Below are 24,533 nucleotides of genomic sequence, written 5' to 3'. Positions count from 1 at the left end.
TACTGCCAAGTGAAAGCTTCGACAACCATGTAGCTCCTTTTGTAGGGCGCAAAGCGTGACGTTGATCCTGGAGACAGGGCGCAGGCGCAGCCGACAATGACGCCTCCTGGTACCAGACCCTGGATTGCTTCGGAGAAGCGGTGGACCGTTTGGACGCTTTTGGTGCGGCTGCTTGAAATATCCTGTGAATAGAGTGCCAGAAGGTTTAGCCCGTGCACACAGCTCTCGCCGCTACTGCCAAGTGAAAGCTGCGACAACCATGTAGCTCCTTTTGTAGGGCGCAAAGCGTGACGTTGATCCTGGAGACAGGGCGCCGGCGCAGCCGACAATGACGCCTCCTGGTACCAGACCCTGGATTGCTTCGGAGAAGCGGTGGACCGTTTGGACGCTTTTGGTGCGGCTGCTTGAAATGTCCTGCGATAAGAGTGCCAGAAGGTTTAGCCCGTGCACACAGCTCTCGCCGCTACTGCCAAGTTGATGGGCGACTTCAATGGCGACACTGATGGGCGACTTCAATACCAAGGTAGGGAAGAAGCAAGCTACAGACTAGGCAGTGGAAGATTATGGCTTCGGTACTAGAAATGCCAGAGGAGAGCTACTAGTAGAATTCGCAGCGCGCAATAATTTACGGACTTTGAATACCTTCTACTGAAAACGAGGAAACCGTATATGGACATAGAGGAGCCCTAATGGCGAAAACAAGAATGAAATATACTTTGTAATGAGTGCACACCAAGACATCCTGCAGGATGTGGAAGTGGTTGGCAAGGTATGATGCAGTGACCATAGAATGATACGGTCTCGAATTCACCAAGACTTGAAGAAGGAATGACAGAAACTGATACGCAAGAAGCCAATCAATGGTCTAGTACTGAGAGGGAAAGTACAGGAATTTAGAGTCTCGCTTCAGAACAGCTACTCGGCTCTTATTGAGGAAACTAAACTTAGCGTAGATACAATGAATGATAATCTGACGAGTATCATTACGAAGTGTGCAGTGGAAGTTGGAGGTGCTGCAGTTAGACAGGACACTGGCAAGCTTTGCCAGGAAACGAAGGATCTCATTAGGAGCGTAAAAGCATGAAAGTCTCAACTAGAACCGACAAAATAGAACTGGCAGAGTTTTCTAAGTTGATAATTAAGCGCAAGGTATCCGATGTAAGAAGGTATAAGATAGAGAGGATTGAACATGCTCTGAAAAACTAAGGAAGCGTCAAAGCAGTGAAGAGGAAACTTTGGATAGGCAAAACTCGGATGTATGCACTAAGGCACAAAGAAGCCAAAAGAACTACCAATAGGGATAGGAGAGTTAAAATAGTGGAGGTGTTTTACAGTGATCTGTACAGTAGCCGGGACAACCACGACCTTAATACTATAAGAATTATAAGTAACCCAGATGACACCCCACCAGTGATGATAGAAGAAGTCAGAAAAGCCTTGTAGAGCGTGAAAAGAAGTAAAGCTGCTGATGAAAACAAGGTAACATCCGATCTACTGAAAGATGAAGGACAGAATGTGTTAGAATAACCAGCCAACCTGTTATGAGGTGTCTTATGATGGGAAGAGTACCAGAGTCTTGGAAGAACGCTAACATCATAATAATACATAAGAAAGGAGATGACAAGGACTTGAAGAATTGTAGGCCGATCAGCTTGCTCTCCATAGTATACAAGCTATTTACAAAGGTAATTGTCAACACAGTTAAAAAACATTAGAATTCAATAAACCAACGAAACAAGAAGGATTTTGAACAGGCTACTCAACAATCGACCACATTCATAATATCAATCAGGTAATAGAGAAATGCTCATAATATAGCCAACCACTATACATAGCCTTCATAGATTACGAGAAGGCGTTTGATTCAGTAGAAATATCAGCCGTCATGCAGACACTGCGGAATCAGGGCGTAGATAAAGTATATATAAACATTCTGCAAGAAATCTACAGGGGATCAACTGCTACCATAGTGCTTAATAAAGAAAGCAACAGAATACCAATCAAGAAGGGTGTAAAGCACGAGGATACAATCTCCTCCATCTATTTACCACGTGCTTACAGGAGGTTTTCAGAGGCCTTGAGTGGGAACAGTTAGGGATAATAGTTAATGGAGAGTACCTTATTGACCTGCGCTTCCCCGATGACATTGCATTGCTGAGTAACTCAGGGGACGAACCACAACTCATGATTACGGAGTTAGACAAGGAGAGCAGAAAGATGAGTCTTAAAATATTCTGCAGAAAACAGAAGTAATGTAGAACAACCTCGGAAGAGAGCAGCGCTTCGCGATAGATAATATTCCACTTCAATTTGTAAAAGACGATGTCTGCCTAGGGCAGGTAATAACCACGGTGCCGAACCACACGACTGAAGTAACTAAAAGAATAAGAATTGTGTGGAGCACATTTGGCAAGCACTCTCAAATGATGACAGGTAGATTACCACTATCCTTAAAAAGGAAGGTATATAACAGCTGTATCTTGCCGCTACTTAGCTACGGAGCAGAAACCTGGAGGCTCACAAAGAGTGTCCTGCTTGAATTGACGACGCAGCGAGCAATGGAATAAAAATGATAGGTGTAACGTTAAGAGACAAGAAGAGAGCAGAGTAGATTAGAGAACAAACGGGCGTTAAGTATATGATAGTTTAAATCAAGAAGAGAAAATGAACACGGGCTGGGCATGTAGCACGCCGACAAGATAACCGCTGGGCAATAAGGATAACTAACTGGATTTCCAGAGAAGGCAAGCAGGTTAGGGGGAGACAGAAGGTTAGGTGGGCAGATGAGATCAAAAAGTTTCCGGGTATAAATTGACAGCTCAGAGCACAGGACCGAGTTAACTGGCGGAACCTGGGAGAGGCCTTTGTCCTGCAGTGAACGTAGTCAAGTTGATGATGATGACGATGAAAAACGTAGTAAAAAACACTAAGACGCCGACGCCCTTCCTTGTTGTCTTCTCCTGCTACCATCTAGTCAGAGCAAGCCTATTCATGCCTCGCCACATCATGATGAGGCATCATGTGAACTAACGCTATTGTAACTCACCTTTGCTGGGCCACTATCTTCCAATCCATGCACTCAATTGGCTTCCGGTCAGCAGCAGGATTTCTACTGCAAGTGTATTGTTGAAGGCCTCAGTGGCAAGTGTACGCCACCGAACGCCAGGCTGTGCCGACAGCTCAGGCGATTCAACATTGAAAGTAACATCTTATATTCATATCTTTGTAGTGATGATAGGCATCATTTGGTTCCCGTTCTTCAATGTTGGCTTCGCGCGCAGGTTATTGAGGCTTTTCACAACGACCCAACAGCTAGCCACTTCGCGATTTAAAAAAAAAACATACAATCGCATTAAGAGCCGTGTCCTCAGGCCTGGCCTCTGTACGTCTGTTGCAAAGTCGGTCTCTTTTTGCACAGTATGCCAACGGCGCAAGCGACCAACTTCACCGTCTGCTAGTTTGTTGCAATCAATGCCATGTGCAGAGGAACACTTTGATGTTGTTAGAATAGACCTGCTTGGACCTCTTTCAGTAACATCTGCAGGATATTGATGGATCACGACAGCCGTTGATCACTTCACGCGGTACGCGGTGACAAATCCTCTACGCTCCAGTTGAGCGCATGACGTGACAAACTTCTTTCTTGACGCCATTGTCTTGCGTCACAGTGCACCCCGTGTCCTCTTAAGTAATCGCACCATGACTCCCCTGTCCACAGTAATTGAAAAGATGCCTAAAAATTTTGGCACGGTTCACAATACCAAATTAGTATATCATCCTCGAACCAACCGTATCACATAGTGCTTCCATCGCACAATAATTGAAATGATATCCGTGTACTTTGGGACAGCTCGCGACAATTGAGAGAAATCTTTACTATTTGTGGCGTTCGATCATAACACCGCCATCCAATGCACTACTGGTTACTCACCCTTCTACATTGTTCACAGCCATTCGGTGGCATTCACAATCGATGCTTCCTTCTTCCGCACACCGACCGACACTTCGACTACAACCGACCAGCTTATTTCGAGACTTCAAAACTGTCGGCATCTGGCTCGGCTTAGCACCGAAGCCAGTTATGATGGGATCCCCCGATGCCTCAAAGAAGACAACGGAGTGGCGGCTAAGTGCACAAGCACGTGCCTCCATCTTTAGTGTTGCCTCGCTGCGCATGCCCGCGTGGCACGCGAAAAAGAATAAAAGAGCGGGCCACGTTGGCTGATCAGATGGAACCAGACGCTCGAGAGAAGGAGACACGTCTGTTTGGCTGCACGTCAACGTTTGGGAGGGCAACATTGCCAGAGGTGCCTTGTCGGACGTAAACGCCTGAACGACTTCGTACACGGCGCGTCTTCTGCTCCGGCACCCGTAGGACGCAGCACTTGCGACGACTCACCTGGCTCTTCTCGTCAGGCAGCATGGACGCCACCATGGACGCATGGACGATTGCTTCGTCGAGCCCCAAACGCGGGAGCGCGTCGTCTCTTTGAACTGTCTGGAAAAGACGCTTTGCCATATTATACTCTTTGCAGTGCTTTGTATTTGTATTGTTTGTGCCTTGCGTGAAAAAAAAATTAGCCCCTTATGTGCATGTTTCACTGCAATTGCCGTCGAAATACCATACACTTGCGTTTAGAGAGAGAATGAACAAAAACGTTTATATAATGTTCTGCGTGAGAAAATTGGTGAATAGTATTCTGTAAGCGCTACGTTAGAGATTTTCAACCCGTTCAGCTAAGGCGAACGAGCGCATCGAGGCACGTTCGGAACGAGTGCCATATGGCAGTTATCTTCGAAAACGAAGGAAGGCGTGCGTGCCCGCGGAAAAAACGCGCGCCTGTCTAGGAGGCGATAAAGTCTAGAACCCAAAGGGATGGGCACCTGCAAGTCACAAACAAAATCACGCGAGACGTGGGATTTAGTTGAGAAAGCCGTGGTCTACGCTGAAAACTAGGTAATTGTGTCTTTCTTTTTTTTTACTTTTAGACTGCTCCTCCAATCGGCTGCACGTGATGTGTATGTGTTGGTGACGCCTTGTTGAATCATCGGCGTCATTTATGTGATTTCTTGGATCCCTTTGGCCGACACACGTAATGCGCACTTCAGCTAAGAAGCGTGAACATCATTGTTGAATGAATCATCGTGCTTGCCTTAATTTTGGGCTTCAATACAGAAAACGAGGTCCTGATGAAGCTTATTTGTACCGCATGCCGTTTCAAGTAAGTGGTTGAGCAGGGGAAGAAAAGCTGCTTTAAGCAGCTTAGCAATGTCCAGCGCCTAGATTAACCGTGGCAGAAAAAAAAACGCGACGGCACAAGCAAGCAAATAAAAACTCCATCGAAGCTGAGGGACCATGCGCTACGCAAGCGATAGTTTTCTTTTTTTCATCAGCTGGGCAATTTATAAAAAATGGCAGCATATCCAAGGAGAGAATGATGGAGAGTGGGGCGAAGCATTCGTCCGTCCATGTGTCCATCTGTGTGACCGTCCATGCGTCTGTTCGTGCGCCCGTCCCTGCGTTCGTTCATGCATCCGCCCCTGCGTCCTTTCATGCATCCATCCATGCATCTGTCTTTGTGTCCGTTCGCCCATCTATTCAACACTCCAAGTCCCATCATCTCGCATCTTTTTATCTTATATTCCCCATATAGAAGCACCGCCATTCAGTGGACATTCCAAGGACTAAACGAGAGGTGGCACACGCACACTTTCTCAAGGCTTGCGCTTCGGGTCTACTTCCCACCTTCAACCACTTTGAGTTCGTGGTATACACTAGTTCACTGTATTCATGGCACTGCGGCCCAATGCTCGCTAAACCTTTCTAAAACCAAGGAGGTTACGCCCAGCGAGTATAACGTAGCAACCTTTTCCTGTCAGATAGTGCTAAATGTACATGCCAGTGGCTGCTAATGTGAAATAAGAGGCAGGAGGCTTCAGTTTTAAATTTCTTACGGCTTGCGCTTCGTATCTGCTTTTCCCCTTTAACCATCTCGAATGCATTCATGGTATATACTAGTTCATTGTATTCATGGCCCTGCGGCTCAACGCTCGCTGAACCTTTCTAAAACTAAGGAGGTTACACCCATCGAGTATAATGTAGCAACCCTTTCTTGTCCGATAGTGCTCAATGTACATGCCAATGGCTAAACTCCAAAGCGGACCGAGGACAATGCAACCCTGAATAACAAGAATATTGTGAAAGTTACAAATGATGGAAACAGGTGTAATATTTTAAATTTTTCTCGAACAGTAACAGTTATACTCAAAGTAACATTTCCACTGTACAAGTACGGCAAGTCGGCAACATACGCAAAAGAAAGGTCCGTTCAAACACAAGTCCAGCTTCACGATCCGCTACACAGCCACGGCGGCGGGCATTGTCAGGTGGCCTACTTGCGGGTGAAGGAAAACATTGTTAAAGACGCATTTAACAAAACTGGGTCTATTTGCGGACACGCGAACTCCGCAAGGCGCACCTCACGCGAAGCAATATGCTGTGATGTCACCTCATGCGGCCCCGCCACGGTGTTCTAGTGGCTAAGGTACTCGTCTCCTGACCAGCAGGTCGCGGGATCAAATCCCGGCTGCGGCGGCTGCATTTCCGATGGAGGCGGAAATGTTGTAGGCCCGTGTGCTCAGATTTGGGTGCACGTTAATGAACACCAGGTGGTCGAAATTTCCGGAACCCTCCACTACGGCGTCTCTCATAATCATATGCTGGTTTTGGGACGTTAACCCCACATATCAATCAAATCAATCAATGCCACCCCATGCGTCAACCCGACTTATCACAGTAGTTTTAGAGCAGAAAACGAAGTATGACCGAAAAGAATGACATGGACATCACGCCCTTGTTTTCCGTCCTTGGTTCTTTTGTGCGATAAAAAATCAAGCAAATGAAATACCAACATGCCCAAGCATATGCGTCTTAGACATGGTTGACGCTTAGAGCTAACAGGTGCCATCCCCGCCCAAGTATTGATTAATAAACCAAAATTGATGTTCATCACGAGCACAACTGCCAACAAAGGGCACCGCAATAGGTCTGTTCAAATACCTCAGTGAATCACGGCCATGCATGCTCACTCTGCTTTTTACTCTAAACACAGAAAAACTTGTCCACACTCACAATTGTCCATGATCCTGGTGGAACAGTTCACACATATATGCTTGCTAGGTAAACAAATGCTGATTTGTCGCCAACTAGTAAAAAATTGTTTGAAGGCGTTATTCTCGTCCTCACGCAGTTAACAAAGCGCTGAACGCAAAAACGCTCAACGCAAAAGCCATTGGTAGTGTGATACTCTTGATTAACAGTGTATTCGAATCGCAGTGAACATTATGACAGTGCATTGCGGCCAGCACGAGCTGCCAGTCACAGCGCGCATTTGTAATATTCAGGAGCTAAAGTTAGCGCACCTTCACCGACCTAACGCCGTGAAGACTGGTTAAATAGCGAAGCTGATGAATCATGATTATTGCACAGCTCTATAGGAACTGCGCAGTAATGGTCACACAGGCGAAACTTTATCAGCCTCTTTATTTCAGGGAAGACATTGCTCCACGAAACATTGTACGCATCGGGCGTCACACTATTCGATGAGAACTTATTGCCACGTGCGTGCTGCGAGGAAGACAAAGACGACAGCGCATAAGCGCATCTGCACGCTTTTATGCAGCAAGCAATAACGAGAAAGAGGAGAAGCGCTCTAGCAGGCGGTAAATAAAAAGACCGTCCTCCTGCTACTTTCTAAACCTATTCTATACTACCACTGTCTTCACATCGGGACAACATAATTTTACTTTTTGAAGTCCTTGGAACAAGACCGTGGCTGAAATTATTTCAGTGTTGTTGATTTCTCGCTGTCTATGAAGTCCAAGATTTGACCGAAGCACATGTGCTCGAGAAGTAAGTTTAAACTAAAAGAAGTGGATCCAAAGAAAACCAACAACTGAAAGAACGCGTTTCGGCTCCCCTGAGAAAGCTTTGTTCGAAATTTAGGCAACAAGGCTCCCATAATTGTGAGAAAGGCTGCGTCAAGGTCACCAAAACGTCCTTTTTCTGAATTTCTCTCATGGTCGCTGTTCTCTTCCTCATTTTCGTATCGCACTTTTCAGGACACATGGAGAGAATTATTCGCATCAGTAATGAAATATTTGTCTATGTTCGTAGTTCTTACGAGACAGGATGTCCCATTGAAGTGAAGGCTATGGCTGGTCGGCTATGCGGATGGTTTTCGTGCATGAGGCAGACACTTAACCTCCAGCTTTAGAAGCTTCGATCTGATGAGGGGTAGAGGGGGGGTTGTTCCATGGCTACGACATTTTGCGCTGCATTACCTTGAGTCGGGAAAGTTAGTGCACTTTGTGAGGGCTCGCTAATTACACAAACGGTACAGATGGGAGAAACAGATACAAGCCAATTAGCCCTTCCTCTATTGCACAAGCAGCACTCCTGTTGTGCCTTCCGTCTTCGTAGTTCGCAGGCTTTATTGATGAACACTGTGTTTCGGTCGCATTACTTTACCTCCTTTTTCAATTCATTACTATACGCGGAAGCAGCTAGTATTAGGTGCCTTGCTGGCATCAGGATGGTAATGTATGCCTATAGTATAAGCAAAACTGCCAGAAAATAGCATGCATTTCTGGTTTTGTTCAAAACATCCATAATATATCAGTGTAAATGGATGTTTTAAGAATAGTAATTTCACGAACACCCTTTATTTTAAAAGAGAAGTGGAGAAGAGGTGTTTACAAGGGTGCTTTTAATGCGTGCACCAGTTTTACACTCTTTAGGGTGTAAACATTGCACATAATCACACATCACTAGATTGCACATCATCAGCGTGTCACAACTCGTTGAAGGCAACGCTTCTGCTTCATCGAATAAATAAAAATAATAAAGACGAATTAAGATTAGGCATTCTCAAACCATATCAATTACACAACAATCACGTGATACTCGAGCCCGCCATTCTGCGGCGCATTTACTCGGGTGCCCCCGGTGGGAAGATGCAGGTGGCATTTCTTTGAGTGGCGCAGCAAGATCATGAGGCGAAGGGTGTCAACTCAGCTTGTGACTGTTATCGTGAATCTCCAGACGTGGTAGCGTCATTCATTCAGTCACTATTGCGCCAGCTGCGTCCTATGTCACGAAATTCAGGAAGCACAGTTTACTGCAGAAGTTCATGGGGTGCGGAATGATATGGATGCATGGATGGATTGATGGATGGATGGATGCATATGGCTGTACCCTTTAGATTGGGCGGTGGCTAGCGCCACCAAGCCATAATACTTATAGAACCTAAAACTATATTTCTTTTTTTCCTTAAAAAGTGAGTTTGAGGATTCGTACTTTGCAGTGAAGAGTTTAATTTTCACTCGTGCCTTGATTTTAGCCACCAATCAGATAACCTCCTTCTAGTTAAGTCTACTTGCTTAAAGTCTATTTTGCCCTCCCGGTCCCTAAACCCCAGTGCTTTGAAAAACTCTGCGCCATCATCCTGAACTATAGAGTGAAGCCCTTTACAGAACATTATCAAGTGTTCGGCAGTTTCTTCTTCCTCTCCACACGCACTGCATACCCCTTCGTATTTGGCCCGATATGTCTTGGTTCGCAGTACTCCCGTCCTTGCCTCAAACAGTAGAGAACTACCCCGAGTATTATCATAGATCCTTTCCTTGGCAATTTCCTGCTTAAAAGTGCCAAGTTTTTTGTGCGCCACCTTGCGGTGCTGCACCTGCCGTTGACATCTCCGCAAGGCCATGAGTTGGTCTTCTTGTTATTCAACATGCGAATTATCTCCTGCAGCATTGTTAACTTTCAGGCAATCAGCTCATATTGTCTTGTGATAGCGACGTGCTCCAAGACAGCAGTAAGCTTTGAAGGTGAAACACTATTTGGCTGAACTTGTGACCGTGAAACTGAAAGCGCGGTAATAACAAGCGTTGTACGCTGTACACGGTTATCGGCACACCCTGCGCCAGTGGTCCGTAACCTAAAAAGTAGTGAAGAACGTCGTAATAGCCATGGAATATTCCAGCATTATCGCTAGCATCCACGTAACTTCTAGAAGAAACTCTAGTGATCGCGTTGGGCGCGCAATTGCATCAGATGGTTCTACGAGTACCTAGATTGTCCATGGTTATTCAGTATAATTTGCCCGGGAACATTTGCAGTGTAACTGGGCAATAATAAACCTCGAGAAAGAAATGTGTCATCATGAAGTACGGCCGTCAGACTGCTACTTCCATAACGCTGTAAAAGGAACCACGGCGCACATGGAACAGTGTACAGCTGGGTTTGTACTAAAGGTGGCGGTCAATAGGAGTAGCATGGTTATATCGCTAGAAGCACATTGCTCAAACGCTCGTCACCTTAAGAATTACAATAACACTAAGTGGCGTTTAACGCCCCGAACCCAGATATGATTACGCAAAATGCCTTGGTGGGGGACTTCGCACTTCGGTCACAATTTGATTGAGGTGAAACGCTGGTGGCCCGTATACTTTGCGACGTCAGTGCACGCTGAAAAACACCGGAGGGTCCATATTTCCGAAGTCCTTCATTATAGCGTCTCTCTTAATCATATCGTGCTTTGGGGATGAAACCCAGGCATTATCACTGTTATTAGCGTGCCTTTAATATGTCCAAATTTAAGTACACAGGCCTGAAGCATTTCGATCTCAATTGAGAATCTGCGCGCGAGATTCTATTCCACAACCTCTGGGTAACGTTAAGAACAGAAAAATAGGAAGTGCTCACGCTTGGTTGGAAAATAACTAGGTAGGTGAAACATTAAAGAACGAAGGTTTTTTGCGCGCTGCACGGCTGCCCATCGTCGCCGACCGATTGGAAATATCACAAAAAAAAATTGGTTGCACGCTAGCGTATTCCTTGATTGTACCTTGTCTTCCTCGGCGCAGGTCAAGTTGTGCCCTTCGTTGCACTCCCCATGGCGCTGGGCTCTTTCACATATCCGCGAGTGGCAAGCGGCTGTTTCTTCGCTGCATTCCTCCTGCAGAGTCTGGCAGCACAGGTTCGTACATTTTGATGTCCCAAAGCAAGTGTGCCAATATTTTTTCTGCCTAGGACACTTTTGTTTGTTGCATAATGAAATTCCTTGATCGTCATGAATTAACGCAGCGCGTTTCCCTTTGCCTAAGCCCAAAGGGCTTTCATGGAAAGTTGGCGCCTTAATTTCCGATTAACGACATATATGCATGCAAGAAACACACAATTCGCAGAATACATTTTACGCCATAATTTATGCGCCATATGCTCCATGTTACGCAATATAATGCCCAGAAAGCATAGTCGAAGGAATAAATATTACGTTTGGATGTAAAAATTCAATCGACCGGTTGCGAAGCGCCTCTTCATAAAATTTGAGCATTTTAAAAAGCTGAAAAAGACTGGTGAGCCATTTCAACAATACCCTAGCCGCAGTGGCGCAGCCAAAGGGGGGGGGGGGTGTTTCAACTTTTCCCCCAAAAAATTCTCGCGTGATCCCCTTCCCCCCTCTCGCACTTCCCACTTATTTTTCGTCGCTTCACACTGACATGATTTAGAAACTAAGCAGTGCTACTATGACAGTACCTTTTCTGGGCGCTTTACAGTGAATAATGTCTGCACACGGGAAAACGTGTCGCAGTGTTTGTCAAAGATTTGGCCTCTGTATTATTTTAGGCAGGAATCTCGGCCACGAGTATTGTAGGTTGGCTCGGAGACGGGAATTGTGCTGGAGTGATGAGAGTGTACTCAGCGGTGGTCATACGTGTACCCGTCGAAACTTATCTCGCCGGAGGTTTATCACAACAATGATTTTTACTGGGCACATATTCGCTTTATTGGTAAAACCCAGACACAGTTCCAAGGTCTGCTAGGCCCCGTTCACGCATATTACAGTGTGACTATTCGTACGTACGCTAAGATATACTCAAGTCAGAGAATAACATTGCTATTGAACCTCCGCACGCTCTGACAATGTTTAAACACACACACACACACACACACACACACACGCGCCCGCGCGCGTGCGAGACAAAATATTTAGCTTATTTACCAAACTTTGCTTGTATGCGAGTGTAAAGTATATTGATACATAACATATGTTTACTAAGCACTAACGGCTAAAGGCGCTTCCAAGTGTCTAATGAAGAAGGTACAGCGCATGCAAGCGTGCAGGCCAACCATAACCTTAGAAAGGCCTACTAACAAACGCATCATGTATTTTATGCTGATAAATAAAATTATACACGCCATAGGCCTCATTGATTGATTAATATGTGGGGTGCAACGTCCCACAACTGCCATATGATTATGAGAGGCGCTGTAGTGGTGGGGTTACGAAATTTCAACCAGCCGGGTTTCTTTGTCGTGCACCCGAATGCACGTCGACCTGCCACAATTTCGCCTCCTTCGTAAATTCAACCGCGAAAACTGCAATTCGAACCCGCAGCTGGTGGACACCACACTAAAAGTGCGTAACAATAAATGCAGTGTGCGCAGCTGTAGTGAGCACAAGCTTTTCTGTTCAGTGGTGTGGCAAACAAGGCTACAGAAAATAAACAGAGAATATATATATATATATATATATATATATATATATATATATATATATTTAAATATATATATATATATATATAAATATATATATATATTTAAATATATATATATATATATATATATATATATATATTTATATATATATATATATATATATATATATATATATATATATATATATATATATATATATATATATATATAAGGGAAAGAAGTGTATACCTAAGGGCTCGTTTTTCCGTGTTTTAACACAATATTAATGAGATACTGTCTGTTATATCTCATATATATATATATATATATATATATATATATATATATATATATATATATATATATATATATATATATATATATATTGTAAAGCTGCGTTTTGGCTGCAGGATACATGTTTTACTTGCCGGGCCTCTTCCCCACAACACAGGTCAGACTGGTGATGAATACGCACATATGATAAGATGACGCGTATGAATAATACTCACAATTATTTTCCCCCCACGCGTAAGCGGCTAGCCCGGTCGCGTCTTAGACGGAAACGAACGTCGAACGAATGGCTTCAGACGCGATACGGGGACAATCTCCGAACCACGACAGTGACGATCCGAAGGAAGGTCGGTGGGAGTGACACGATAGTTCACTGGCGACGTTTGTTCATTGATTGTATAGGGTCCAATGAAGCGTGACTGAAGCTTTTCACACAATCCTGGAGTACGAATGGGCGTCCAAAGCAACACTTCATCCCCAGACTGAAAGAGACGTCACGACGAGAGCTGTCGTAGCGTTGCTTGCGATCTTGCTGATTGGTTTCTGTATTAAGGCAAGCCCGTTGCTGACATTCTTGGAGCCTTGTGATGAACTGCTCTGATACGGTTACCGAGGCATCGGTTGGCACATTTAGGAAAGGGACGTCAATGGTGAATGTCAGTGAATGTCGGTGAACGGCTGTACACGAGGTAGAAAGGATAGTAACCAGTAGTTCTTTGAACAGTGGTGTTATGGGCTAACGTCACAAAAGGCAAAATCGTATCCCAGTTGTCGTGGTTTGGTGCGATGTACATCGACAGCATGTCTGTTAGTGTCCGAGGAAATCTCTCTGTGAGCCCATTAGTTTGGGGGTGGTAGGCTGACGTCGTCTTATGTGCCACAGGTTTTGAACGGGGTTTCGATTATGGTGGACAGGAATTTCTTGCCGCGATCACTCAGGAATACGCGAGGTGCACCGTGACGCAATACAATGGAGATGAGAAAGAAGTCTGCGACGTCTGAAGCAGAACTTGTGCGTAGTGCAGCAGTCTCTGCATACCGTGTCAGGTGGTCGACAGCAGTCACAATCGAACGATTACCTGCTGGCGTGATGGAGAGAGGTCCCAGTACGTTTATGTCAACCATGGCAAAAGGAGTTTCGGGACACGGGATTGGTTGCAGAAGGCCAGCAGAAGATGAAGTTGGTCGCTTCCGCCATTGACACAGATGGCAAGATGCAACGTACTTGGCCACAAAGGTAGAGATGCCTGGCCAGAAGAAACGGTTTCTATTGCGGCTTTGTATTTTGTGAAATCCCAAGTGGCCTGCACATGGGTCGCCCTGAAATGCTTCGAGGACTTAATGACGTAGAGAACGCGGAAGTACTGGAACCCAGCGGTGTCCATCAGTAGTGTAAACGTAACGACGGAGCACCATGTTATCGAGCCAAAATTTCTGTATTTGTTGGTGCAATCTAGCATTAGGTGTAGGTGATATGCCAGTTAGGCGTTGGGTAATGCGATTGAAATATTGATCATCACACTGGCGTGTGGTGAACTTGGTGTAGCGATTTGAAGCCGGCGTGTCGATAACCGCAAGGTGCAATAATGTGAGGGGTGACGCAGTGCTTTGCCCACCAGATGAGCAAGCAATCAGCTGACATACCTGATGATGACAGTGGGAGGGGGCTGCCAGAGAGAGCATCTGAATCTTGGTGTCTTTTGCCAGACTTATAGATGACGTCAAAATCGCACTCTTGTAGGCGGAGCACCCAACGACCGAGGCAACCAGACAAGTTTCTCAGTGTCGGTAGCCAGCACAAGGCATGGTGGTCTGTTACAACTTCGAAGCGGCGTCCGTAAAGATAGGGTCAAAATTTTTGTATGGCCCAAATGACAGTGAGGCACTCCTGCTCAGCTATGGAGTAGTTCTGTTCACCAGCCGTAAGAGCACGACTAGTATACGCTATAACTGTTTCCCCTGAAGTGGAATCCCGCTGTAGAAGAACTGCACCAATGCCATAACCGCTCGCGTCAGTGTGCAGACATGTAGGTGCGTTTTCGTCGAAATGGCACAAAACGGGATCGGACGTCGGAGCATCCTTGAGGGCTTGAAAGCCATGCTCGCAGTCGTCGTTCCAAGCGAAAGATGATCCGGATGTCAGCAGCTTGTGCAGTGGCGACGCAATGGCAGCAAAATGACTAATGAAGCAGCGGAAGTTGGATGCCAGGCCAAGGAACTTCGTAGGTGTTTCTGATTTTCTGGCCGAGGGAAGCGTATCACGGCAGCAAGCTTGTCAGAAACCGGACGAACGCCATTTTTGCGGACAAGGTGGCCCAACACCTTGTTGTTCTTGTAGGCGAAATGGCATTTTTTGTGTTTAACTGACGTCCAGCACTAGAAATGCACGTCAAAACTTCGCCCAAACGATCAAGATGCTGACGAAAAGAGGAGGAGAAAATGATGATGTCATCTAGATAGCAGAGACATGTTTTTGTTTTATTTTAGGCCGCATATAACTGTCCATCATGCGCTCGAACGTGGCAGGAGTGTTACACAAACTGGATGGCATGACGTTGAATTCATACAGCCTGTTTGGTGTTGCAAAGGCAGTTTCTCTTTGTCCGCTTCGTGCATAGGTATTTGCCAATAACCAGACCGTAAATCGAGGCTGGAGCAAAATTCAGTGCCTTTTAGAGAGTCAAATGCGTCGTCGACTCGTGGCAACGGGTAGACGTCTTTGCGCGTGATCTTAATAAGTGCCCGATAATCGACACAGAATCGCACCGAACCATCCTTCTTTCGGACTAGCACTGCAGGTGATGACTACGAGCTGGACGAAGGCCGGATAATATCTCGTTTGAGCATATCAGCGACGTTGTCCTCGATAATTTTCCGCTCTGCGGATGGGCGGCGGCGTACGATTGTATTGCCTTTCGTTTAAATTCGATGCACGCGATAGAAGTGCGACCCAGAAGCTTGGAATATACACCAAATGAAGCGCTGTGTTTTTGAACCATACCCAAATGTTCTTGCTTTTGCGTTGACGTGAGATAGGGATTTATTATGGCTGTTAAAGCAGCTGCTGTAGCATGGTCATCAGTACTCGTAGAAAAAGGTGCCGAGTCAGCGTGAAGGGGCACAAGAGAAAGTGGTTCGGTATCTGTGGAGCAAACCGCACTGGCGCCCTGGGGCAGTGCAACAGGCATGAAGTGGGGTTAAATCCCGTAACTAGTGTTCTGCCATCACAAAAGCGCACCAGGCTAGGAGCAATGGTAAGTCCACCAGAGATGTACGTCCACACGGAGCTAGGAACACATCGCCAGTACCGATCTTATCTGATGTCAGGTCAGAATATGCTCATTTCCTGGAGGAATAAAACAGTCAGCGGTGACGAAACGCTGGCTATTGGCATCGTTATCCGACGAAAGCGCAGTATCTGACATGCGAATGACCCTCTCACGGCAAGATATCATGGCTGAAGCTGGGGAGAGAAAGTCCCATCTTAAAATGAGCGCATTGGTACATGATGACAGAACGAGGAACTGTATTTGAGGAAGGATGCCCACAATAAAAACTCCTGCTGTGCAAACACCAGAAGGCTGAACAAAAACCGCATTAGCACAGCGAAGGGGAGGGCCACCATACGGTGTCTTCAGTTTGCGCAAAGGGGAACACAAGCCCACACTAATAACTGAAAGCCATGCACCTGTGTCCACGAATGCCTCAGTCCATATAGCCTCAACACACACTGAAAGTACATGTGAGGGCGTTCCGGAGGAGTTCGATGCAGTCCGCAAAATGCAGCTTTTCCTCCTGAAGCTGCACTGTTTAGTTTTCCGGGCGATGATCAGACGCCGTGGTAGCCGGACGAAGTAGTGACGAGGAACGGCGCATAGGTGATGGGGAGCGACGGCGCCGGGAGCGGAAGGTACTGGCTGCATCGAAGTGCTGTAGAAAGGGGGAGCAGAATCAGTACAGTTGGTATGGGTGGCGATGTTGTGGAGCAGGGGCAAACTCATCTCTTTCGAAGTCACCATAGCCACGCCTTTCGTCTTGTTGACGTCGACGACAGAACCCTGAGATGTGGCCGCGTATTCCGCAATAATAGCATATTGGTCGAGATGGACGCAGGGCTTCAAAAGAAGGAGCCATTGCCATTGGGGCGAGGACATTCAGTGAAGGCTGCATAGTTGACCCATACTGTGTTGACTGCTGAGAAGGTGACGCTGCAACCACCTCAGCGTACGTTGGCTTTGGAGTGGTATGCGAGCTCGGGACTTGCTCACACGTCATGGACGCTAGTTCCTTTCTCACAATGTTGCGGAGGCTGCCTGCAGAAGGCGTCATGCGGAGCTCATAAGATGACGAGGTGGCCTGGAGTTGCAGCTCCTGGCGGATCATGGACCGTATTACCGCACGGAGCTCATCGTCATGCGTTGACCTGAGATTTGTTGTTTCAGGTTCTAAACGTATAAGTTGAAGGTAATCGAGTCACTGACTTGTACTGATAATACCGGCGACCGTGGTCGCGTTCTTTGCCACCAGAGCGTTAAATGCGACAGTGCAAATGCACCTTGAGCAAGTGGCGAACGCGGTCATGCTCCACCATCGAGCTGTCGATGAGACGGCATAGGGCGAAGACATCTTCAACGTACGAGGCATAGGACTCGCCGAAGTGCTGGACACGTTCAGCAAGCTTCCGTTTGGCTATGTCTTCACGTACAGAAGGGTTGGCAAATATCTGACCAAGCTGCTGCCTAAAGGTAGGCCAGTCTGTGAAATCCAGCTGATGGTTGAGAAACTATGCCTTAGCGACACCCACAGAGAGAACGGTACGCGAGACAGGTTCACAGAGTCATGCCAATAGTTTAGCACACTCACATGGTCGTACTCATCCAACCAGTCTTCAATGTCTTCACCGCGAAGGCCGGCGAACATCGGGGGATCTTTCTGAGGGGCGGTGACAGGCCATGAAAGCATGCCCAGGGGTGTAGCCAGGGGTGCAGGCGAGGTGGATGGAGCCGTGTTGTTGTGCTCGTCTGGCGACATGACCGTAGGTAAACAAACCTGACTGGAGCTCTTGGGATGGTTTGTAGTCGAAGATAACGACAAAGCGCTGCAGGGAGAGGGCCAGGGCACCGGAAAGCACTCTCTACCACTTGTTTTGGCTGCAGGACACCTCTTTTACCTGCCGAGCCTCTGCCCCACAACAAAGGTCAGACTGATGATGATGAGTATGTACATATAATAAGATGACGCGTATGAATAATGCTTACAATATATATAAATCTATAAATTATATATATATATATATATATATATATATATATATATATATATATATATATATATATATATATATAAGAGGGACAATTAATCAGCTGCCCGCTCATAATAAGTTCACGTGCTACGTGACGCCAAACATGCGCATAAGAGTGTTTTCACACTCGTTGTTTGGCTTATAGATGGCGCTGACTGTCGCTCCTACTTCTAAATTCACAGATAAACCCAAAAAAGTGGATGGAGGGAGGACCGCTGTAATAGCTCAGTGGTTAGAGCATCGAACGCGTAATTCGAAGGTCGTAGGTTCGATTCCTGCTTACAGTTGGTAATTTTTTCATCCACTTTTCTTTCTTCTTATTTACATTCCATTAATGTTAATAACTTCCCCTGTACATTCCTTGGCATTACTGTCTGTTATATCTCATTATTATTGTGTTGAAAACACGGAAAAACGAGCCCTTAGGTATACACTTCTTTCCCTTATTTCATCGAACGAGGGTCTCGTACTGGCAGACTTGGTGTGTTTAGGTTGTATAAGAGGGACAATTAATCAGCTGCCCGCTCATAATAAGTTCACGTGCTACGTGACGCCAAACATGCGCATAAGAGTGTTTTCACACTCGTTGTTTGGCTTATAGATGGCGCTGACTGTCGCTCCTACTTCTAAATTCACAGATAAACCCAAAAAAGTGGATGGAGGGAGGACCGCTGTAATAGCTCAGTGGTTAGAGCATCGAACGCGTAATTCGAAGGTCGTAGGTTCGATTCCTGCTTACAGTTGGTAATTTTTTCATCCACTTTTCTTTCTTCTTATTTACATTCCATTAATGTTAATAACTTCCCCTGTACATTCCTTGGCATTACTGTCTGTTATATCTCATTATTATTGTGTTGAAAACACGGAAAAACGAGCCCTTAGGTATACACTTCTTTCCCTTATTTCATCGAACGAGGGTCTCGTACTGGCAGACTTGGTGTGTTTAGGTTGTATAAGAGGGACAATTAATCAGCTGCCCGCTCATAATAAGTTCACGTGCTACGTGACGCCAAACATGCGCATAAGAGTGTTTTCACACTCGTTGTTTGGCTTATAGATGGCGCTGACTGTCGCTCCTACTTCTAAATTCACAGATAAACCCAAAAAAGTGGATGGAGGGAGGACCGCTGTAATAGCTCAGTGGTTAGAGCATCGAACGCGTAATTCGAAGGTCGTAGGTTCGATTCCTGCTTACAGTTGGTAATTTTTTCATCCACTTTTCTTTCTTCTTATTTACATTCCATTAATGTTAATAACTTCCCCTGTACATTCCTTGGCATTACTGTCTGTTATATCTCATTATTATTGTGTTGAAAACACGGAAAAACGAGCCCTTAGGTATACACTTCTTTCCCTTATTTCATCGAACGAGGGTCTCGTACTGGCAGACTTGGTGTGTTTAGGTTGTATAAGAGGGACAATTAATCAGCTGCCCGCTCATAATAAGTTCACGTGCTACGTGACGCCAAACATGCGCATAAGAGTGTTTTCACACTCGTTGTTTGGCTTATAGATGGCGCTGACTGTCGCTCCTACTTCTAAATTCACAGATAAACCCAAAAAAGTGGATGGAGGGAGGACCGCTGTAATAGCTCAGTGGTTAGAGCATCGAACGCGTAATTCGAAGGTCGTAGGTTCGATTCCTGCTTACAGTTGGTAATTTTTTCATCCACTTTTCTTTCTTCTTATTTACATTCCATTAATGTTAATAACTTCCCCTGTACATTCCTTGGCATTACTGTCTGTTATATCTCATTATTATTGTGTTGAAAACACGGAAAAACGAGCCCTTAGGTATACACTTCTTTCCCTTATATATATATATATATATATATATATATATATATATATATATATATATATATATATATATGTTGTGCACTATGTCGCTGTGCAGTATGCGACATACTGCACAACAGGAAATGCACAAATTCGAGAAACAAGGCCGGACTAGTTAATATTTAAAGTTGAGAACAATATACATAGTAAGCATAACGTATTACAAAAAAATCACTTTGTAAAAGCAAAGTTGAATGCAGCAAGGAGTCACACGACATAACGGAATGATGTTGATTCCTTTTTTTTCAATTGAAACAAAAATTTAAACGCTTATAGACCAGTGCTCTTGTGGTAGTCACAGTCGTTGTGGCTTCTGAAATTTTCCAGCGCGTTTTTTCATCGCGGTAACGGAAAGAAGGCAAGGGCACTGAAAATTTCATAAATCCCCTCGCCAGAACTTTCTTTCAGAAAAAGAGCACATTGGTCCCTCTTGATATTCGGAATACACCAGCCAGGCGAGCATTTCTAGCCAGATAGGTTGCAACTACAGTTAGGGCTTAATATCTAAGGAAAAAGTGTATCACCTGGTTTCCATGGCATCTTTAGCAAACGTCTTCTAGCGTCGTTGTCCTGCAGCTCTTGTCGTATTGGCCCGTTTAACACATAAAGACCATGTCGTTGTCAGCAATCGCGGTTTTCGTGAATCTATCATGCTGCGATCGCATTTTCAAGAGCTTTTTCGGCACACTAGTCATATTCAGGCAATGAAGAACTATACATCTGCTGAGCGTGCACTGCTACAGTTATTGAGCGTGCACAGAGGGAACCCTAAGCTTTCGAGAAATAATGATGAACCGTTAATTCGCGGCGCCTCGCCGCAGTCATCGAATCTCATAGAAGGGGGCTGATTGACACTGAACACGAACTACCCCCCAATACGCGTAGGCAGCATAATGTTACGTAGAATGACATGAAGCGTGTGTCTTTAGAGGCTATACTGAGACTGATGCGTATAGCATCGACTAAAATGGAGGACAGCGCGCACAATCGCCACACCACTTCCTCGTTGTCGTCTTCCGACCGCTGATATGTCATCTGCGTAGCATTAACCCCCCCCCCCCCCCCGTGCGGTAAAAGCGCCGTCTCGGTACATATTAACTACGGTCTTCAGTGGGCAGGTGGTAAGGTTTCAGCCTGCTGACGTGCGCAACATCCCTGGGTGTGGTTGCAGGCAGGTTTGTGGTCTCAGATGCAGGAATGATCTCATAAATGACGCCGGTTACCTGGAAGGATGATACGGTAAGGACGCAAGTAGTGAGACAACTTCTCTGATAAGCAAACTCGATGAACTGGGCACCACAGGAGAATCATAGAACCGGGTTAGCAGCGAACGTCGACATGCCGGCTGTCGTAGATGGCTTTCTGGGTGTCTTGCGAAACCGAAAGTCTAGAGTGGCCGATTTGACGTGCGTGGTCGGCACGAACAATAGCGTCGCCTGCATATTCGGTTGACGGCGTTGTAGTGGTTGGAAGTAGGGTGTCGGGTGGTAACGTCGGATCACGGCCATAGAGCAAATAAAAGGGTGAATAACCAGTGGTGTCTTGGCGCGAATTGTACGCGAGGATCACGTTAGGAAGCGCCAGGTCCCAGTCATGGTCGTCGGAGGACACATAAATCACGAGCATGTCCGTGAGGGTGCAATTTAGCCATAAGGTAAGGCCATTTGTTTCGGGATGGTAGAAAGTGGTCAACCTGTGCCGTCCGTCCATCCGTCTGTCTGTCCGTCCATCTGTCTGTCTGTCTGTCTGTCTGTCTGTCTGTCTGTCTGTCTGTCTGTCTGTCTGTCTGTCTAGCCGCCTACGATTTTTAGCTCTCCTGGCCGTTTCGTTAATGGTATCAATACAAAATTTGGTATGGCCTGACATGAATGTATGAATATGATAACTGACTAGTCATAACATGACTATGAAGATATATATATCAATATTATCATGGTTTATATTTCAGGGTCTTGATGCTCTAGCAGTGGTTGCGTTCACATGCACGTTGAAAAATTGGCATGGCATGACACGACTGAATGATGAACACGAGTGACATACCCTAACGTGGAAACCATGACAAGCATGTCATGCAATTCAAGATTTATGAATATGCACCACGCTAATGGTACGCTCGCAGTCGTTTCGCTATCTTCATTTACGCCAAATTTCGTCTCACGGGACGTGAATGGATGACGAAGGTATGTGGCCGGTGCAAACATGATAATCATGAGATGCGTGTCATGTAACTACATAACTACGTGCCTCATCGATGACGCGCTCGCGGCCATTGCGCTAGCTTCACATACACCAAATTCGGTAGTATGTGACGCGAACAGATGACATATGTATATGACACGTCCAAACATGATAATAATGACATGCGTGTCATGTATCAACAAGAATACAAGCCACGCTTAAGATGCGCTCGCGGCCATTTCGCCAGCTTCACGTATGCCAAATTTGGTATTACGTGACGTCAATGAATGACGAAGTTATGAGACTGGTGCAAACATGATAATCATTAAAGGTGTGTCATATGAGAATGTGACCACATGCCACAGTGAAGGCGCCAATACATTTCGACGTGACGCGGTGCGCAAGCTCGCAGAGGCTCATTTCGTCACGTCGCGCTGGCGTTGCCACGCCAGGCGCTGGTCCTGCCATATACTCGAGGCGCGCGCCGCGCTGCGTCGCTTTGACGCATGCGCGTTTCAGCGTGCCCTGCGTCTCTCCATCCTAAAAAAATTGAGACGCAGTGTTGTGTCGGTAACGCATCGGCGCGAAATGCAGCATGTCACATTTCGCAACGGTTGCCGTCGGGCGGCGCCGACGGACGCTGGTCGCGCCGTTTTCGCCTGGCGTCAGAAGTGCTCGCGTTTTGCTAACGTAGCGTCACCGTGCCCAGCGTACGCGTGCGTCAACGCTACATTGGAGTATATTGGGCCCTTCATGACGCACTCGTGGCTGGTTTGCTAGCTCCACGTATACCAAATTTGGCGTTACGTGATGTCAATGGATGACGAAATATATGACTGGTGCATACTGTCTGTCTGACAGTAATCCTGACAGGCATGTCATGTCTGAACATGACAACATACCACGCTCATAGCGTGCTCAAGACCATTTCGCTAGCTCCAAGTATACTAAATTTGGTATTGCGTGACGTGAATAAATGACGAAGGTAAACGACACATCCAAACATGATAATCATGACAGGGAAGTCATGTACGGCATCGTTTTCCTCCACCTCGTAGCGTTGTGCTAAATTTAAAGTGATATATCAACCTTTGTCTTTCGTGCTTCGCATATAATCGATTCTGCCAACTTTTTTATTACCAGAAACACGTTTCTGGGTCAAATAGGAGAATATCTGTCCTCTGCAAGTAACCTGGTTCTACTTTGAGGTTTAGCCCTTGGCAATTACCATAGAACAGTGAAATTCACAAAATTCACAAACGAAACTGAAACCGAAGCCCTGACGAGTTAACTAAAACAGCGAGACGAAGAAGTCACTCTTCACAATGGCGATTGCAGCTTTCTGCATCTTGTTAACGTGAGTGCGCCAAACTAGCTCTAGTTGCAAACAAAACCCGCCCAAGAACGAAGCAAGTTCAACGGCTGATGAAGCGGAATTGCTCATTCTGGATGACTAGAAAGAGCGTGGCAGTTGTGTTAATCCGAGTTGCGGTTTCACCTGCGAAATCGGCAGATTTATTCGTTCGCTAGTAATTGCCAGCAACTACTTTCGCAAAAATCAAAACGCGGCAGCAGGCTCTCGGCAAGAAAAACTGCAATTTCCCCGTTTGACTGGACCACTAGTCTCCCCTGAATAAGAAGGTAATCAACTAAATATTCTGCATTTATATGTAAAGAATTTGTCTCTACTCAGCTTAAGCTGCCTGGTACAAAAGAAAAAGTGTGAAGGCCGCGCAGTAATATTTTTCTGTTTTTTTCCGAGGGCATTTCCTAATTGAAACACCCCTGTCAAGCGTGCTTATAAATTAATGTGCTGTAATATGCATATGTGAGTTATGGCTAGTTGCATTGATATATGGTATGAGGCCTTTTATGAGGAATATAAATTTTGCCCACTGAACCACAGAGAGGTGCACTCACAATAAAATGTGTGTGCATGTATTTACACACGTATGTACACGATTAGAGGGAACATAGCTCTTGAGAGGGCATAACTAAAAACGTGAACGTTGATTTTGACATATATTTTATGATTTATGACGAGTAATTAGGCCGTAGGTTCTTTCCATTGCCACATAAAAAGTTGTCTAGCCCACAGGCAATCTCTCTTCGCATGCTTCACATGGTAACATACCCTAGCCCCGTAACCTATAACCATTACTCCGATATTTTAGAATTTTGTCCAGACTGCCACAATTGCAGTGATTTTAACCACACGCTTTGGAGGTGCCCCTCTTTACAAAGAAAACAAATGAAGAATTTTCCGAAAACTCCTTTGACATAATGCTCACGAGTCCAGTTCTCCTACAACAATTCAAAGCTGTCCAGAAGGCCCACGATGCGGCGGTGAGGCTGGGCCTCCCCGTCCCTACGTGGGAG

At 45.7% G+C, this 24,533-nt stretch overlaps 4 non-coding genes across 4 annotated transcripts; all 4 read left to right on the top strand.

The window, feature by feature from the left end:
• The first annotated feature begins 18,351 nt into the window (after window positions 1-18,351).
• TRNAT-CGU (transfer RNA threonine (anticodon CGU)) lies at window positions 18,352-18,424 on the top strand. The gene has a single exon. It is a non-coding gene; the product is annotated as a tRNA-Thr (tRNA).
• A 383-nt stretch (window positions 18,425-18,807) lies between these two features.
• On the top strand, window positions 18,808-18,880 carry TRNAT-CGU (transfer RNA threonine (anticodon CGU)). The gene has a single exon. It is a non-coding gene; the product is annotated as a tRNA-Thr (tRNA).
• Window positions 18,881-19,263: 383 nt separating this feature from the next.
• Window positions 19,264-19,336, top strand: TRNAT-CGU (transfer RNA threonine (anticodon CGU)). The gene has a single exon. It is a non-coding gene; the product is annotated as a tRNA-Thr (tRNA).
• Window positions 19,337-19,719: 383 nt separating this feature from the next.
• Window positions 19,720-19,792, top strand: TRNAT-CGU (transfer RNA threonine (anticodon CGU)). Its single transcript has one exon. It is a non-coding gene; the product is annotated as a tRNA-Thr (tRNA).
• Window positions 19,793-24,533: the final 4,741 nt, after the last annotated feature.

The sequence above is a fragment of the Rhipicephalus microplus genome, chromosome 9, assembly GCF_043290135.1.
Source record: "Rhipicephalus microplus isolate Deutch F79 chromosome 9, USDA_Rmic, whole genome shotgun sequence".
Taxonomy (NCBI): Eukaryota; Metazoa; Arthropoda; class Arachnida; order Ixodida; family Ixodidae; genus Rhipicephalus; species Rhipicephalus microplus.
The sequence above is the reverse complement of the archived record's forward strand: the minus strand, read 5'-3'. Positions and strand labels throughout refer to the sequence as shown.